Source organism: Lygodium microphyllum, chromosome 19, assembly GCF_053477565.2.
Source record: "Lygodium microphyllum isolate KBCC chromosome 19, Lygodium_microphyllum_v1.1.10, whole genome shotgun sequence".
In the NCBI taxonomy this organism is placed as follows: Eukaryota; Viridiplantae; Streptophyta; class Polypodiopsida; order Schizaeales; family Lygodiaceae; genus Lygodium; species Lygodium microphyllum.
In genome coordinates this window covers 19,924,277-19,944,578 of record NC_141153.1, presented here as the reverse complement: position 1 = coordinate 19,944,578, position 20,302 = coordinate 19,924,277, and positions in this window count along the sequence as shown.

The following is a 20,302-nucleotide window of genomic DNA, read 5'->3' as shown; positions in this document are numbered from 1 at the left end:
TAGAAGAACCCTATATATGGGTCTCAAACCAAACTCAACTAACTAAGGTGGCATACTAACTGAGCCACGAACTAGAGTAGATAAGGATAGCTATCATGTAGCTATTATTCATGGGCGGTGTACCAACCGCATCTACAACTGACAAGTCGGTGACATAAATGCACAACGGTCACCCTGGCATATCACGAGTGGAGCTCGATATCTCAACAATGACCAACTGCTAAGGTGTGATTCCTTCTTTCCGAATGCTCCCAGCATTCGATCCTAGATCGTTCGCGACTTGGTGAGATTCCAAGGGCTTGGCAAGCTAGGTTGCTTGTTTCCCATTTTCCTTCGGGTTAGGGTTTGTACCCTATCGACCCTAATTATCCTTACCTTAGATCTCCTTGTAAGATAGATCATGGACAACCCCATTGTCCTTGGTTGGTCAACTTACTGGTTATCTCCTAGATCCCTTGAAGTACCTATGTACCTTTATCTTTGATCTTGATTGATGAAGATTGTCTATCCCTTTGACCATGGTTGGTCAAGATGGTTCTATTTAGAATAGTTCCTACTCTATCCTCAAGTATAATCTTCTTAAGCCCTCTTAATGATGCTCATAAGCGCTTAAGCTTTTACCTATCCTTCTTGAAGTCACCAAGGAATTTGACATGGGATTCATGGATCTCAGTTCCATTTGGTAAATTACAAACAATATTGAATTTTCCTAACAACTTTAATGCACGCGACGTAATGCCATGCCTTCATTTCAATGCTTACAATTTTGATATAATCCATACAATATTTTATGCCACACATGCGAAGGTACTTTCTAGGCATGCAATCTTCACATTATCCTCTATGTAATTATTTACACGATCTATAACCTTCTTGGATGATCTAACTTTATGTGATCATTGTATGAGTCTAGCTGCACTTTAATCTTTTCTGCAGTTTATTGCTTGTACCTTAGAATCCATCTTGCAATATGGACATGTACTTTGTTTCCTTCAATGTCCTCTGAAATGCATTTTAAGCAAGAACTTGTGCAAGGAACAATGCACTTTGTGCAAGAATTTTTGGTAATTTACGATGCAATTTCTAATCAATTCCACCTATTATGATGACATCTTACGACATAAATTATCTTGCTTGTTATATACATCACAACTAAGTTCATACCTAGGAAATTGTCAATCACACAATTAATGTGATGCATGCGAATATGATTTTTCACCGGGATAATTATAACCTATGATTTAATAATAGAACAACCTAGGTTTGGAGTGATGTCTTGATTCCAACAGTATTAATGTTTGATGAACTGTTCGCGGTTGCAGAGCCGCCTTGTTTCGAACCTCCATCCACGCTTGTAGGGTTTCCGGCCATCTTTTTGGAACTATGCTTCGGGGCCATACTCGAAGACGTGTGTACGAGTGCTAGAGTTCTCGCACTCTCTTATGTAAGATTCTTGCCGCCCCTCCTTGAGTGGAGGAAGAGATTGAATGGGGAGGAGCGTATTTCGGGAGATGTCGAGAGGGGAGTGTGACCTCTCTTTAAGGGGGGGTGAAGAAGCTTCCAGAAGCTTCTCTCTCTTCCCTCTCTATCTCTCTCTCTCTCTTCTTCTTCTTCTTCTTCTCTCTCTCTCTCCCTCTTATTCTTCTTGTCTTTTTCTCTACTTCTCTCTCTCCCTCTCTCTCTTCCTCTTCTTCTTCTTCTCTTCTTCTCCTTCTCTCTCCCCCTCTTCTTCTTCTTCTTCTTCTTCTTCTTCTTCTTCTTCTCTTCTTCTCCTCTCTCTCCCTCCCTCTTGTTCTTCTTCTCTTCTTCTCCTTCTCTCTCTCCCTCTTCTTCTTCTTCTTCTTCTTCTTCTTCTTCTTCTTCAATTCTTCTCCTCTCTCTTTCCCTCTTCTTCTTCTTCTCTTCTTCTCCTTCTCTCTCTCCCTCTTCTTCTTCTTCTTCTTCTTCTTCTTCTTCTTCTCCTCTCACTCTCTCCCTCTTCTTCTCCTTCTCTTCTTCTCCTTATCTCTCTCCCTCTTCTTCTTCTTCTTCTTCTCTTCTTCTACTCTCTCTCTCTCCCTCTTCTTCTTATTCTCTTCTGCTCCCTCTCTCTCTCCCTCTTCTTCTTCTTCTTCTTCTTCTTCTCTCTCTATTCACATCTCTTCTTTCTCTTCCTCTCTCTCTCTCTCTCTCTCTCTCTCTCTCTCTCTCTCTCTCTCTCTCTCTCTCTCTCTCTCTCTCTCTCTCTCTCTCTCTCTCTCTCTCTCTCTCTCTGCGCTGATCACTGGGGGGGCAGGGCGGCGCCTGTTTAGAACGATGAGGGGGCTGTTTCCATTGGAGGAGAGGGCGCAGTCCACGAGGGAGGGGGCGTAGCAGCAGGCTGACGACCACCAGGGGGGAAGGACGCTGTCCTCCAGCCCCACGAGGGGCTCCCTTTTATAGGGGGGGGAGGGAGGTGGTATGGGGGAGGGGAGGCGGCTGTTCACAGCCACCACCCTCCACCTGGGAGGCTGCAGGCCCCCCTCTCTATTTCTTACTCACTCACTCTCTCTCTCTCCCTGCCATGCAGTCGGCAAGGGGAGAGAGGGAGGGAGTAAAAAAATTTGAATAAATTTTAATAATTTTAAGGGGGGGTTCTCATGGGGGAGGCGCGGGAGAGCATGGGGGATATTACAAGCTCATGCAGCATAATACCAAGCTAGACAAAACCTCCTAGAGACTTAGAGCTTTGGACACCTTTTGCCATGGATACAAAACTATTGGCAAAGAACGATTCTACATGTAAAAATTCTTGTCAAGTTAAAATATCCATCCTTACATGAGTATCATTTCAAATATCACTTCACATATCACTCATCATGGTGAAACTTGTCCATGGGCAATAATGAGACACAACCTTAGCAACTAAAATGAAGCTTTTTGGAAAAATGATGATATTTACATACAATCTCTAATGGTACCTAAGAGTTAGAGTATTTGTAATATCCATTATATTGATCAAAAGATTGGGTTCCTCAAACTATTTATTTCAGTTTATTATACCAAGTAATATATTTTCCTCCTTAAGTTGTTTATTTTGGGAGCTTACATGACTATCCTCTACGAAGTAACATATTTTCTTCCTTAAGTTGTTTATTTTGGGAGCTTACATGACTATCCTCTACTAGGTGCAATTGGTCATTACTTGAATTTCAATAGGGGCATTCCTCTTCACTTCAAGTTCACATAGTTCAAATGACCATATTGTTTAGCCCACACATTTTAGAATGCAATGAGAAACTTGATGACATCACTAGTTTGCCCCAAATCTTCTTTTATTTAGTTATGATTCCCCAATAGAGATCACTGATTGAGACTCCAAGTTTCTATTGTATGCCTTCAAGTCTTCAACCACCTTGGCTAAAACAATTGAGTGTTCTTTTTCCTTTAACAAATCAATGCAGCAAGATGAATATTTTTAATGCCTCTCTTGGCAAGGATAATGATGCCACTTCAATGTGTTCCTAGACATAAAAAATAGGATGCATTACTTTTTTTATCATTAACTAAGAGGCCATTGGTTTCTTTAAACTTTAGCTTGTTCTAACAACCTATCTGAAAATGGTATTGTACTTATTTGGCCAACAAAGATAGATCAAATCTACATGTTCTAATACTTCAGAAACTTCACTATCTTCTTTAGGCTCCTTATGCCCAAAATGGCCATACACAGTAGTATTCTAGTGGCTCCTTTTATCTCCTCTCCTCAAGTCAAGATTAATAGAAATCATCCCTAGTTGGATATCAAAATTATTCTTAATGATCTCCAAAATTTCAACATTAGGGATCCTTCCAGTTTTTCTCAAACACACCAATGGCATATGAGACCTACATGATCCACTAGCTAGAAAGACTAGATGCAATAAAACCTTTAGGAGCTTGCCTCACAATGTATGGCCCACTATGATGCACTTTGGGAGGATCCTTGCTAGGGAAAGCCCTTGACAAGGTTCTTAATACCCTTCAGGCCATTGGCATGAGTTTATAAGCCATGAAAATTTTGTAAGCGTATTCAATAGCATCACAATACTCATAATAGTGATTATCTCAAGATTTGTGGCTATTGGAGCCTTATAGTTCAATGCAATTTTCATGAGTGAGCTATCAGATCACTTTGGTTAATGGCAAGGAAAACATATAGTAAGCTTGTTCCCAAAGTTTCCTAGAATCTCATGACCACACTATTTTCCCTGAAGTAAGATATCAAGAAATAGAATGGATTCACTATGGATGTGTAGGAAATCTTAAAAGAAGAAGAAGAAAAATCATTTCCAAATATTCATCATGTTTCCCATTAAATAGTAATCATTTTGTGGTAGATCATGTCTAGATAAAGCTTGAGAAGGTCACTTGAATCTTGAAGAAGAAGAAGAAGAAGAGAGGTTTGGACTAATTTCTCCACTTGCTTTTGAGCTTATCAATGATTGCTCCAAAGCTTTGATTCTTGAAGCAATGTTGATAAATCTCTATTGTAGGTAGGCCTCCAAAGAAAAAAAGGAAGTCTTCTTCAAAATTTGTAAACTTAAATCAAAATTTCATAGCAATCCCTTCCCTATCATATCTATGGTTTTAAGAGAATAGAATGCTTCAAGATGAGAGATAATTTTGATTAGTAAGATGCCATTAATGAATCTTGTGCCAAGAACTAATCCCAATTGTCTAAAAGTTAATTTTTTCTTTTCATATAGTGCCACCAAGTGTGAGCAAACACTTCTAAGTGTAGAGTGGCAAATTGATCTTTTGGTTATCCATTAAGGAGATAATCTCAAAATAACCCTCTAATTTTGAAATCCATTCTTCAAGGTTGGAGGAGGACATGGATTGACCATCATATCTAGGCAACACTATCGTATCCCTTAGCTCATGATCATTATAGGTAGACTGACCACTATAGAGCTAATCGTTATGAGTTTCTATAAGGCCACTATTTCTTGAACAATTTCTACTATAAGAGGGTTGAGATCTTATAGTAATAATTGGTCCTCTTAGAGCATGAAAATATTCCCCATTAAAATTAGCAACATGATCCTCATTTCTATGGGAAAGCTTGTTGAGAAACACAGATCTTGAGAAATAGCTTAGCTATGATGGTTGGAACTCATAGCCTAGAAGCATGATGATTGAGAGTATTACTCAAGTGAATTATTGGTCCTCTTAGAGCATGAAAATATTCCCCATTAAAATTAGCAACATGATCCTCATTTCTATGGGAAAGCTTGTTGAGAAACACAGATCTTGAGAAATAGCCTTGCTATGATGGTTGGAACTCATAGCCTAGAAGCATGATGATTGAGAATATTACTCAAGTGAATTAGGTTCCAAAATAGATTAGCTTGGAATCATAAACACAATCTTGAGTAGACAAACATAGGCTGAAAGTACAATGTACAATATCTTGCATTCAAATGATTATCCACAAGTACACTCTTTTTTAGTTGTAGAATGGTACCACTTTTCCTTATTGAGCCTATGGGATACATGATAGTTCTTCTAGGTTGACACATGTTCCTTGCCTTACTACACCATACAAAGAGGCTATCATAGGAGTGTGATTGCATATTTCTCGACACCCCTCCTCAATCACAACCATAAGAACACTAAGTATATAGAGGCTATTATGAGTAGAACCTTAGTGCGTGTAGGCACATGGAAAAACTAGCCGGATAAAGATAGAGGCTATCACAAGGCCTCATTAAGTGTGTAGAGGCTGTAGTGCTAGGTTACATGTGGATTACAAGGCTTATGATTGGAGCATTAATGCAAGTACATATAAGACTTAAAAAAGTCGGTTTGAATAGTCGAAATAGGAGGACTAATGAGGCTTGTCCTTTTGCTCTTGAGTGTCTTCTTCTTCTTCTTCTTCATGGTCTTCTTTGTCTTTGGCAGTTGCAAGGTAGGCCTTCTATGATCTTTTCTTGGCATGACAAAATTTTTCAATGTGCCTAGTTCTTTTGTAGAAGTAACAAACAATATCTTTATTCCCTTTGTACTTGTTGTTGACATAGAGCAATTGTTTTTTCTTTAAACTACTTACTGATTTGAAGTGTAAATCTTACTAGAGACTGAGTGATATAGTGAATCAAAGTGGTAGTGACTTGGTTGAGCTAGGGGAAGTAAGAAATTGAAGGGATTTATAAGCTTGAAGAAAAGTGGTTATGGCTGCTATAGTTAGGGGTTTGATAGGGGCCTGGTTTTTTTTCTTCTGACTGCTTAATGCACCATTGGGGCTAATTTTTGGTGAGGAGAGAGCTTAAATACCAAGCTTCAAATACCCTATGGCCACAAGATAGATTGCGGATCATGTTGATGGTGGCAGCAATAAGGTACAAACTGGGTAGCAATTATCGATTTTTGCAATGCTAGAGTGGAAGGTCATGAATGTCAAGGCGCTTCAGGTGCCAACCTGAAGCGCCTTGATTCAAGGAAAATTTATCAAAAGAAAGGTTGTTGAAATATGGCATGGTTGAAGAGATCCAAGAGCTCCAATAAATCAGGGTGTTGACTGGCTATGGCACTCAAGAGAGGTAGAGTGAAAATGGAGTGAGACATGATGTCATCTTATTTAGCTATGTGGAGAGTTGGAGGAGGAATATGCAGAGCTAAACCAAGCTCATTGTGGCTCTGATACCATGTCAAGAAACATTGATCTTGAGCAATAGTTTAGCTATGGTGGTTGGAACTCATCAACTAGAAGCATAGTGACTAAGAGTATTACTCAAGTGAATTAGATTCTAGGATAGATTAGCTTGGACTCATAAACACAATCTTGAGTAGACAAAGGCATAGATTGAAAGTACCAAGTACAATAGTTTGCATTCAAATGATTGTCAAGTACACTCTTTTATAGTTGCAGGATGGTACCACTTTTCTTACTTTGCCTATGTGATACATGATAGTTCTTCTAGGCTATTGCGCATTCCTTGCCTTGCTGCTCCATACAAAGAGGCTATCATAGGAGTGTGATTGCATATTTCTCAACAAAGCTCTTCCAACTCATAGGTGATGTTAGGAATTCCCATTTTCCTAATAATATCCTAAGAATTTATGTTTACTAGCTAAAATGCCATTCTATCCATATTTTTATAGTTTCTTCCTATTTTTCTTTTTCTTCATTTGAAATTTCATCCATTTTTTGAATTGATTTGCAAGTCTATCAATAGGTTCATGCCTTAAGGAATGTTAGGTTTCATGCTCACACAAAGTATTATTCAATTGACTAAGCTCATCATACATTTGAGCATCACTGGGGGAGTTGGCCATTGTCCTCCAAAAGGGAATCTCTAATTTGAAGTGCTTTCTTCTCCCAAGCCTTGTTTTTACCATGATGGTGCAATCTTGCAATACCTACTATCAATAAAATTGCAATAATTGCTAGGGAACTCTAATCAACAAGCTCCTTGATTAAAATGAAATCTTACTTTACCTCCTTTGAAGAAAGTACTTAAGCTTCTAATTTAGTTGAGTATAGACAAAGTTCTAGCTATTGAGAGTTGGCTAATAGACACAATCCCTATTAGCATGGAACTATGGATGATTTGTATACTCAATTTCAACCCTATCAAATCTTGCAAGATCACTATTGTCAAGGAGAGGGTTGAGAGATAAGAGAAAGAAGAGTAGAAGAGAGAGAAAATATGAGAAAGAAAGAGTGATAAGGAGTGAGAAAGATTAGAAAGATAGGAAAGAAGAGAGAGAAGCCATGAAAGCTGATTACAAGCAGGTGAGATGAGAGGCAGTAATTGTATTATGATCAAAGATGGTAAAAATTATGTGTCTCACATCTTTTATACCTATGTTAGTGTGATATTCCTAACACATGTAAAAATTACATGTCTCACTAACACATATATTCCTAGTTTCTTACAATACATTCCTTCCCAAAGATTTTTGCCCACAAAAACAAAGTTAGAATGGCAAAGAAGGACAGATGAAATAGAGTAAAACTCTAATTTCAACTATACAAAAGATATGATGGGAATCAAATAGTGAAGAGTTAGTTGCTAAAATGAAGACATGAAACAAATCCTTTTGCCATATACATAATCTAGATGCCTTCAAAAGAATTAGAGCCTTCAAATATTCAAGAAAGAACCTCTATAAAGAGTAAATAGTACCTTGTAGCCATACATAGCATCAAAGGGTGAAACTCCAATGCTAGCACAAGTGGATTTATTATAGGAAAACTCAACCAAATGTAACCATGAATCCCACAAATGTTGTACATCATCATGACAAAAACGGCGAAGGTAAGTCTCTAAGCACTTATTAACCCTTTGTGTTTGACTATTAGTCTATGGATGATAGACTATAGAAGGAGCCAATTTAGTTCCCATGGATTCGAATACCGCCTACCAAAATTTACTCATGAACTTGGTATCTCTATCATGCACAATCACATGTAATAATTCATGTAATCTAAAGATCTGCTCCATAGATTGACTAGCCACTTGTGAAGCCATGATTTGAGTCTTAGTAGAAATGAAATGGGCTATCTTAGTGAGTTTTTCCACTACTACATAAATTCTATTCCAATTCTTTTTTATAATAAGTAGACCAATAATAAAATCCATGATAATGTGTGTCCACTTGCCTTCTAGGATACATAATGGCTGCAACAAACCACCTATCTTACATGTATTATTCTTATTCTTCTCACAAGGTGTACATTTCATAACATAATCATTAATATCTTTCCACAATCCTTTCCATGAAAGCTCTTGTTGATTTTATCATAGGTCTTAAACACTCCAAAGTGTCTAGCTGTGGGCAAAGAATGTAACTCTTCAATAAATTTTCAGTCTAGAAGATGAAGTAGAGGGAATAACAATCTTACCATTTAGCCAAATGAGGCCATTTTTAAGTTGATAATATTAGTTTTCCTCCATAAGACCTTACTATAAATTTTGAAACACGTGGTTGAACTCATCATCCAAAAGATAGGCTTCTATAATTCATCAATCCAGTCACCATGTAGCTCAATCATAGCTGAAACCTGACATGCGCACATCCTAGAGAGAGAATTAGCTACCACATTATCTTTGCCCCTTGTATGAGTGTAATATTTCTACAAAAAAATATTATAAGACCCTAGATCCCGCGCAAAAGCAATTTGAAGTAATCTCCCGTAACAAAAAAACTTTGGCGTAAGTGCTCCATCCTCGTGTAATAACAATATCATCCCCTACGTTGTGCATAAGAAATCCTGTGCTTATAAACCCACAAGTAACCATAGGAACTCCCCTTCAAGGGAAAAAGGATAATGGGTATTTGCAACTTTTTTAAAAACTCCTTCTCCTTCTCTTGTTGCATGGCGGGGAGAGAGAGTGTGTGTAAGAGCCAATATGGGGGGGCATGGGGAGGAAAGCATGCGACTGCCACTTGTGTGGCCACCCCCCCCCCCCCCCATCTCCCACTCCTTTAGCTATCCCCACCTCCACCTTATATGAACCCCCCTCCCAAACTTCAAGGCCATCATTCGGGCCTGCTGCTAGTGCCATCAAGCTACCGCCATCACCGTCAGGCTGCCGCCATCGCCATCATTTTCTTCATCCTCATGCCATTGTTCATCATCATCTTCACCATCATCATCCCATTAATCATCATCATCATTCACGTCATCTTTGAAAGTCAGAAGCTTGAGAAGCTTCTATTGAGGCTCCACTATACCAAGTTCACACACGGCCTTTGGGTTTCCTAGATCGTGTTCTGCAGGGCTTAATTCCTGCGCTGCGAAGGAGATTCCGGGCTGCAAGTAATTTCGGAACTCATAAGGGATCCAAGGGAGAGTTTCTTGAGTCGATATTATTTTCGTCAATGGCTCCTAAGCAAAAATCGAGAGGAGCACACGCGGGATCTTCCACCCAAAGAACGAGAGTGGACAACGCCCCGATATTAAATTCCCCGGTTTCGAAATAATCTTCGCATGGAAAGGATGCATAAAGCATGTTTTAATTCACATAGAGAGACTTAAATGCATCGGAAAGTTTATATATTTTGCTTCAAATTAAAAAGATCAGTTGCATGACGAGGTGCTTATAACTCTTGCACTACCATGGTCAAGGGTAGTCGCATTTTTGAACGTATGATACAAGATGCACTTGTGCAAAGATGTCCTTGTAGCATCATGCATATAGGTTGAATGCATTTTGGGATGTTCTTACTTACTGGGAGGTTCACATCGTTGGAAAGGATGGGGCATATAGTACATGATGCACTTATGTAATAAACTCCTTGTTCTGACTCATATATATGTTAAATTGTAGAAGGTCATCTAATGATGAATAAATAGTTGCAATGAAAGGAAAAGATTTATGAACTTTGACAAAAAGCATATAGTATGCAATTCGCATGCAATGATAGTTACATTTTAGGTTAAGTTAAGTGATAAAGGAAGGATTCAATCAATGATGTATTCATTGCCATCTAGTCATGGAAGAATGATGCATCCATGCATAGAGTTCTTTTATCAAGGTTCACAATTGGGAAAGAATGCATTTTCATTAAGATACAAAAGCTTTGAATTCGATGCATAGATGCAAGGTTTATAAGAAATAATTCCTAATGTCAAGCAAAATCGTATAGGGCATGGAAAGAAGGAAAGATCATTATAGATCCTATAGTTGCATAATGGTGAAAGGCCTATGGTGTTGAAATTGCATATTCGCATGGAATAATACATCTCATACATCTTGCAGTTACTTGCATCTTTTAAGGAAAGTACTTGCAAGTTTAGAGGAAAATATTTGCATCTTTAAAGGGAAGATCATCTTTAATCGTAAGTTGGTTAGATCAATTAAGTAATTCGCATGTAATCGAGTAGCTTACATGAAATTCATAAAGGTATGATTAGCTAACATACGACGGTCACCTCAATGTGCTAGGTTGGGTTAAGTTATGATAAAATTCTGCTTAGTATCGCACTTAGGATGCCAATTTAATATTTTCGATCTTAAAAGCTCTACCCACATTCACGAAATGTTAGGATTATCAAAACAACCATGCAAGAATGATCTAGGATTGTCACCCTAAGGATCAGATGACCAAATGCTAGACTTTCGCAAGGAATTTAGGGACCCTAGGGCCAAATCATTTATCATCCTAGTAGGATTAGAGTTTTGGATTGGGGTCAATGGGAATCCCAAACCCTATATCTTGATCAAAGGTATTCTTGATCAAGAAATACCGTATGATGAGAGATGTAATCCCTCAAGTTAAGTACTGACACCTATCTCGTGCAACAAGTCTGCAAGGTCATATGCTCTTGCGACTAAATCACAAGATAGTACTGCTACACCTTAGACCAAGATTGGTGAGTTCTAATTACAAATTAGATTCTCTAAGAATTGAGTAGTTGCCCTACTACAACACTCCCTCTTGGGAAGTGATTTGTCAAGCTTAGGGCAGTGGTGAATTGCCAAGAAGCACATTGACCAACCAAGTAAGGCCGATGGGGTTGTCTAGGATCTATTTGACTATAGTATAAGGAAACCTAAGGTAGTGATAATTTGGGGTCAATAGAGTACAAACCCTAACCCAAGGAAAAAGGGTAAACAAGTAACCCATCTTGCTAAACCTTTGGGATCTTGCCAAGTCACGAATGATCTAGGATCGAATGCTGGGAGTATTCGGGGAAAAGGAATCACACCTTAGCAGTTGGCTGTACGAACGACCACTGGAATGCTTGTGATTGTACACTTAGGTACACTGTTTGTACTTCTTTGCTCAAGGAACTAATTCAAGAAAAACAACTAATGCTTCAGGTTAAAATCCTAGAGGGAGAGGCAGGTTCAATTACCTCCGACTATCTGACTGCCCCTATCCAAGGGGGTTGTTAGCCGCGCCGGGTACGTGGATCGAACCTGTCATGAGAGGTCTCTCCGTGGGTGCTGCTTGGAGCAGGAGGACGCTTGGGTGCCAAGGGAGACTCTGGCCATAAATTCCTTACCTCTGGATCCTACACAAGAGGCCGACATGACTCGAGATGGGATCTTGAGGCCCGTATACTTGGAGTAGCGATCCTGAGGATTGCTGGGATAGCCTTTGGGCAAGATATTTGATGTATTCCAAAGACTATGATAATAAAAGATCAAATGTTGAAAAAGGAACTTTCTTGACATTGTTTTTCTATGTCAGTGCCTAAGTTACCTGAAGGAACTAGTGTTTAATTGGCTAATTAAGGAAGCTGCTTTTGCATGTCAAACATAATGTGGTAGGTAATTAGATAACTAAGCAACCCGAGGAAAGTGTGGTGGGCATGACTCTGGGTCCATCCTACGGAAGGGTGGTCTCAGTTAGTCAGGAACTTTTCTCGAAGGAATTGATAGCGAAATAGTGATGACCTAGAATCAATATAGTTAGAGTCCCGATTTATGCTGTTTTAGGGGAACGGAATGGGACTATGCCTTGCGGGCAGAGAGGTTGAGCTTTGCATCCCTCTCGTTTTCTATTCTCCTTGAACCAAGTGCAGTATAAATCCACTTCGACCTTGATGTTTCTGTGCAAAGTGGTTGGTCTGGAGCTCGATGCTAGCTACTTCCTAGAAACTTGAGTATTAGGAAAACCCTGATTCAGGTCGGTCCTAAGTGGGAACGGCTAGATACTTCTGCTTCATGGCAGACTTAGGAAGACCTTGATCGCAAACCCCATGACATTTCTTGTGAGTGCCAGGCGGCGCTTTCTAGACTCTCTTCTCAATGGGCTGCTAAGACGTGTCCTACAAGTGGACAAGGGGGACACGTTACACTTGGTATCATAGCGAACCAACGGGATCTAATATTTACAAGGGAACTTAATGAGGGAAAGTAGAGTAATGTTGCCATTAAGAACATTCCCTTACTTACTTATGGATGCTGGGCTGCAAAGTCACGAAGCGTGGAACAAATTCTTGGTGTTCCAGGTTATGTTTATGACTATAATACGTGCTTTGGATTATCGATAGAGGCTAGGCATGATGAATTTTCTAGACCGCATCTACAACCCTTCACCCCTGTACGTGGAACGGAGATGAACGGGTGAATCAAGAATATATTACATAGCAGCCCACCGACTCGCGTACCTTTAGACCAACTTGAAGAGAATCAAGTGGATGGAGGATTTAAAGATCGTGAAGCTGTTCATCTTTGTCAAGGCTCACGTAAATGCAACCCTACATATCAGCAGTCGGCAAGTCAAGCAGAACAAGTATGTGTATGAATAAGTGACTCGGGTGATCCCTGCCGACAGAATCAAGGTGCTGGGACGTTATGAGAAGAACGGGTATCAAAGAAAGGGATACCCCAAGCTTCCTATGACCTATCGATTCCTGAGAATCCATGACCCCTCTCTATATTATTACTCAGTCCCCATAGCCAAATGTAACACAATCTTATTTTTCCCAAACTGATGTGCCAATCAGCTTGTTCTACTTTCCCAAAATAAATGTACCCAAAAAGGGCTATGCTCTCATGAATGAATAAGATTTTTATCACTGTCTATCATGGCTGTAAGTGTTGGTAAAGGAGTTATGTGATTAGCTCACTTGGCTAAAAGCTGTACTAGGCATATTAATATAATGTGAGAAACGTTTGGTAAGTTTTTAATGTAAAGAATCTTATTGCCGAGGCACAACCTCAAGTGCAGATTCCTAATCCGACATGTGCACTAAGTATAGCTGTAACTCAAGAGAAGAAGTTCCTTCTCAAACAAATCAAGCCACCTAAATTTGATGGTAAGGGAAGGACTATTCAAACTGACGCCGAGGTCTAGATTGAGTCCATGGAGGATTATTTTGAGGCAGCAAGAACTGCACCCGCTAACCAAGCTATGCTTGCCAAACTGAAGCTTACTGGTGAAGCAAGACTTTGGTGGAAACAATGGTGCAGAGACCAAGGGATCTCAGAAGGGACAGTCACTTGGGAGAAGCTTAAAAAAGCTGTGCGAGAGAGATATCTGCCACCTGCCTACCGCACGCAGAAGATGAACGAATTCTATGAATTGAAGCAGCTTGGACTATCCCTTGATGCATATTATTCAAAGTTCGTCTCTCTCTTAAAGTACACACCACAAATGGATATGACACAACAACTGTCAAAGTTTTGTGCTGGGTTAAATCCACCCATAAACACCCGCTTGGAATCAATATGCCCAACGGACCCACAAGACACACACATTTGAGCTGCACCAATAATATAGGAGGTGCAGACCAAGCCAAGGAATAACAAAACTTGGTCTTACAAGGATCAGAACAAGGGAATATATAGGTCTCAGGCTAAGAGAGCGCAGGGCCAAAATTAGGGACAAAGGAAGAAAGCTAGGGCCAATGCTGTCAACAACTTCGTTCCTACACAAGGTAATGGCCGCAATCTCCGTTGCTTCCATCGCAATGAGCCTGGTCACTTCAAAAGGCAGTGTCCCAAGCTTAGCAGAGGACAATGCCAAGGGCCATTTCAAGGAGCTATCTATGGCCAAGGAGCCATCGTCATGGCGAGAGGGAGAACCTCCAGTGTTGCCAACAAGGAGCTGGGTGATGAAGAAGAGGAATAACCACAATAGATGCACCTACTTTACTTGTGGAATTAGCAAATGGTCATGAGGTCTCTTATACCAGGCAAACTGCTAAGGTGAAATTCCTACTGGGTGGAAAGTCGACTTCGGTCAGATTCAAGGTAATGAACCTAGGTGTCCACGAATGTTTGATTGGAATGGATTGGCTAATACCCAATGATGCCCACATACACTGTGGTAAGGGCCAAGTCTCCTTCCGAAATTTTGAAGACTAAAGAGCCATGAAAGGAATTATGCTACCCACGATCTGGAGCTATTGGCTGTCATCCATGCTATCAAACTTTGGAGACATTACTTGCTGGGTAACAAATTTGCCTTAGTGATAGACCACAAGAGTCTTAAATGGATTTTCACCCAGAATGAGCTCAATATGAGGCAACATCGATGGATTGAAGTACTGGAAGAATATGATTTTGAAATCAAATACTAACCTGGAAAGGAGAATCTAGTTGCCGATGCTCTCAGTCGCAAGGCATTTCTGAATTCTCTGATTTTGCAAGATCCATCAAGAGCAATATCCCTAGCCACAAAGGTATCAATGCCAAACAACACAATTCTTGAGCTAGCTAGAGAAGAGGCATGTCATGACCCAACCTATCAGAAATTGCTAAGGGAGATCCCCATCAAAGATCAAGACCCGAAGCTAAAAATGAAGTATCAAGAATTCTCTATCAGTAGCCAATCTCTCAAGTAGAAGATACTTTGGGAAGCCCATGACACCCCTTTCTCACGACATCTTGGCTATGCCAAGACCCTTAATGTGGTCGGAGGAGCTATTATTGGGATAGGCTCAAAGGTGACATTCTCAAATATTCACGGAATGTTTGTCTTGTCAACGCATTAAGCCCGAAGATGTCAAAATGCCAGGGAAATTGCAACCACTTGACATTCCCCAAATGAAATGGGAATTGGACTTTGTTGTTGGCCTTCCCCAAGTTCAGGGAGGATACAACTCCATTATGGTCGTGGTAGATATGCTCACCAAGGTTGCACATCTTATCCCTGTTAAGACAAACTACAAAGCCTCAGACATCACAAGATTATTCATCAAGGAAATATTTAAACTGCATGGGTTATCCAGAAGAATCATTAGTGATCGTGACTCTCTCTTCACCTCACACTTCTGGAGGGCCATCTTCGAGGCCATTGGGACTCAACTCTGTTTTAGTAGAGCTTACCATCCCCAAACCGATGGTCGAACGGAACGAGTCAACCAAGTCATTGAAGATATGCTTAGGGCACACTACTATCACGAACCCAAAAAGTGGATTCAATATTTGCCATTGGTTGAGTTTGCCTACAATGCCTCTTACCAACAAAGCATTCAGATGACCCCTTTCCAAGTATTGTATGGGCACGATTGTCGTACTCCTTTGAGCTTTTCGGATCCAACCTTGAGGATTGAAGCTTCAAAGCAGATGCTGGAAGATATGAATGACCAAATCAAATCAATAAGACAAGACATCCAAGCTGCCAAGGATAGACAAAAGGCTTACGTGGACTTGAAATGGCAAGACAGATCCTTCATTGAAGGTGATATGGTCTTCATCCGCGTACGTCCAAAGAAGAGTTCCCTATCCTTGGGTGAGTGCAAAAAGCTAAGTCCAAGGTATTGTGGACCCTACAAGATTCTCAAGTGCCTAGGGCCTAATGCTTACAAACTTCAACTCCTTGAAAACCTAAAAGTTCATAATGTATTCCATGCCAGCCTGTTGAAAAAGTATGTGCCTAACACTAGTCATGTGCTTGATGATCAACAAATTGTAATGCCTAGCCAAGGAGTCCTTGAGCTACGACCTGACAGAATCCTAGATGTTAGGGAGTGGCATTTGAGATCCAGGACCTTGAGAGAATACCTCATCCAGTGGAAAGATTGTCCCAAAGAGGATGCCACCTGGATGGATGAAAGTACTCTCAACCATCAATACCCCCAGATATTCTCGAGATGAGGACATCTCGATTCCTCTAAGGGGGAGAGAAAGTAATATTTCTACAAAAAAATATTATAAGACCCTAGATCCCGCACAAAAGCAATTTAAAGTAATCTCCTGCAACAAAAAAACTTTGGCCTAAGTGCTCCATCCTCGTGTAATAACAATGTCATCCCCCGCATTGTGTATAAGAAACCGTGTGCTTATAAACCCACGAGTCACCATAGGAACTCCCCTTCAAGGGAAAATGGATAATGGGTAATTGCAATTTTTTAAAAACTCCCTCTCCTTCTCCCGTTGCATTGCAGGGAGAGAGAGTGTGTGTAAGAGCCAATATGGGGGGACATGGAGAGGAAAGCATGCGACTGCCACCTGTGTGGCCACCCCCCTCTCCCACTCCTTTAGCCATCCCCACCTCCACCTTATATGAACCCCCCCTCCCAAACTTCAAGGCAATCGTCCGGGCCTGCTGCTAGTGCCGTCAAGATGCCGTCAACACCGTTAGGCTCCCGCCATCGCCATCATCTTCTTCACCCTCACGCGATTGTTCATCATCATCTTCACCATCATCATCCCATTAATCATCATCATCATTCACGTCATCTCTGAAAGTCAGAAGCTTGAGAAGCTTCTATTGAGGCTCCACTATACCAAGTTCATGCACGGCCTTTCGATTTCCTAGATCGTGTTCTGCATGGCTTAATTCCTCCGCTGTGAAGGAGATTCCAGGCTGCAAGTAATTTCGGAACTCGTAAGGGATCCAAGGGAGAGTTTCTTGAGTCGATATTATTTTCGTCAATGGCTCCTAAGCAAAAATCGAGAGGAGCACACGCGGGAACTTCCACCCAAAGCACGAGAGTGGACAACGCCCCGATATTAAATGCCTAGGTTCTGAAAAATATCTTCGCAAGGAAAGGATGCATAAATCATGTTTTAATTCACATAGAGAGACTTAAATGCATTGGAAAGCTTATATATTTTGCTTCGAATTAAAAAGATCAGTTGCATGACGAGGTTCTTATAACGCTTACACTACCATGGTCAAGGGTAGTCGCATTTTTGAACGTATGATGCAAGATGCACTTGTGCAAAGATGTCCTTGTAGCATCATGCATATAGGTTGAATGCATTTTGGGATGTTCTTACATAGTGGGATATTCACATCATTGGAAAGGATGGGGCATATAGTACATGATGCACTTATGTAATAAACTCCTTGTTCTGACTTGTATTTATGTTAAATTGTAGAAGGTCATCTAATGATGAATAAATAGTTGCAATGAAAGGAAAAGATTTATGAACTTTGACAAAAAGCATATAGTATGCAATTCGCATGCAATGATAGTTACATTTTAGGTTAAGTTAAGTGATAAAGGAAGGATTAAATCAATTATGTATTCATTGGCATCTGGTCATGAAAGAATGATGCATCTATGCATAGAGTTCTTTTATCAAGGTTCACAATTGGGAAAGCATGCATTTTCATTAAGATACAAAAGCTTTGAATTCGATGCATAGATGCAAGGTTTATAAGAAATAATTCCTAATGTCAAGAAAAATCATATAGGGCATGGAAAGAGGGAAAGATCATTATAGATCCTAAAGTTGCATAATGGTGAAAGGCCTATGGTCTTGAAATTGCATATTCGCATGGAATAATACATCTCATACATCTTGCAGTTACTTGCATCTTTTAAGGAAAGTATTTGCAAGTTTAGAGGAAAGTATTTGCATCTTTAAAGGGAAGATCATCTTTAATCGTAAGTTGGTTAGATCAATTAAGTAATGCGCATGTAATTGAGTAGTTTACATGAAATTCATAAAGGTATGATTAGCTAGCATACGACGGTCACCTCAATGTGCTAGGTTGGATTAAGTTATGATAAAATTCTGCTTAGTATCGCACTTAGATGCCGGTTTAATATTTTCGATCTTAAAAGCTCTACCCACATTCACGAAATGTTAGGGTTATCTAAACAACCATGCAAGAACGATCTAGGGTTCTCACCCTAAGGATCAGATGACCAAATGCTAGACTTTCGCAAGGAATTTAGGGACCCTAGGGCCAAATCATTTATCATCCTAGTAGGATTAGGGTTTTGGATTGGGGTCTATGGGACTCTCAAACCCTATATCTTGATCAAAGGTATTCTTGATCAAGAAATACCATATGATGAGAGATGTAATCCCTCAAGTTAAGTACTGACACCTATCTCATGCAACAAGTCTGCAAGGTCATATGCTCTTGCGACTAAATCACAAGATAGTACTGCTACACCTTAGACTAAGATTGGCGAGTTCTAATTACAAATTAGATTCTCTAAGAATTGAGTAGTTTCCCTACTACAACACTCCCTCTTGGGAACTGATTTGTCAAGCTTAGGGCAGTGGTGAATTGCCAAGAAGCACATTGACCAACCAAGTTAGGACAACGGGGTTGTCCAGGATCTATTTGACTATAGTATAAGGAAACCTAAGGTAGTGATAATTTGGGGTCAACAGAGTATAAACCCTAACCCAAGGAAAAAGGGTAAACAAGTAACCCAGCTTGCTAAACCTTTGGGATCTTGCCAAGTCGCGAATGATCTAGGATCAAATGTTGGGAATATTCAGGGAAAAGAAATCACACCTTAGCAATTGGCCGTACGAATGACCACTGGAATGCTCATGATTGTACACTTAGGTGCACTATTTGTACTTCTTTGCTCAAGGAAATAATTCAAGAAAAATAACTAATGCTTCAGGTTAAAATCCTGGAGGGAGAGGCACGTTCAGTTACCTCCAACTGCCTGATTGACCCTATCCAAGGGGGTTGTTAGCCGTGCCAGGTACGTGGACCGAACCCGCCACGAGAGGTCTCTCTGTTGTGCTTCTTGGAGCAGGAGGACGCTTGGGTGCCAGGGGAGGCTCTGGCCGTAAATTCCTTACCTCTGAATCCTACACAAGAGGCCGACGTGACTCGAGATGGGATCTCGAGGCCCGTATACTAGTCAACGGGTGGAACTTGGAGTAGCAATCCTGAGGATTGCTAGGATAGCCTTCCAGCAAGATATTTGATGTATTCCAAAGACTATGATAAAAAAAGATCAAATGTTGAAAAAGAAACTTGCTTGACATTGTTTTTATATGTCAGTGCCTAAGTTACCTGAAGGAATCAGTGTTTAATTGGCTAATTAAGGAAGCTGCTTTTGCATGTCAAACATAATGTGGTAGGTAATTAGATAACTAAGTAACCCGACGAAAGTGCGGTGGACGTGACTCTGGGTCCGTCCTACGGAAGGGTGGTTGCAATTAGTCGGGAACTTTTCTCGAAGGAATTGATAGCAAAATAGTGATGATCTAGAATCAATAGAGTTAGAATCTCGATTTATGTTGTTTTAGGGTAATGGAATGCGACTATGCCTTGCGGGCAGAGAGGTTGAGCTTCGCATCCCTCTCATTTTCCATTCTCCTTGAACCAAGTGCAGTATAAATCCGCTTTGACCCTGATGTTTCTGTGCAAAGTGGTTCGTCTAGAGCTCGACGCTAGCTACTTCCTAGAAACTTGAGTATTAGGAAAACCCTGATTCAGGTCGGTCCTAAGTGGAAACGGCCAGATACTTCCGCTTCCTGGCAGACTCGGGAAGACCTTGATCGCAAACCCCGTGACATTCCTTATGAGTGCCAGGCGGCGCTTTGTAGATCTCTTCCCGATGGGCTGCTAAGACGTGTCCTACAAGTGGACAAGGGGGACATGTTACAATGAGTGATGTCAAAATCATAGTTTTGCAAGGTAGCTACCCACTTGTGTTGCTTAGGGGTAAGATTTGATT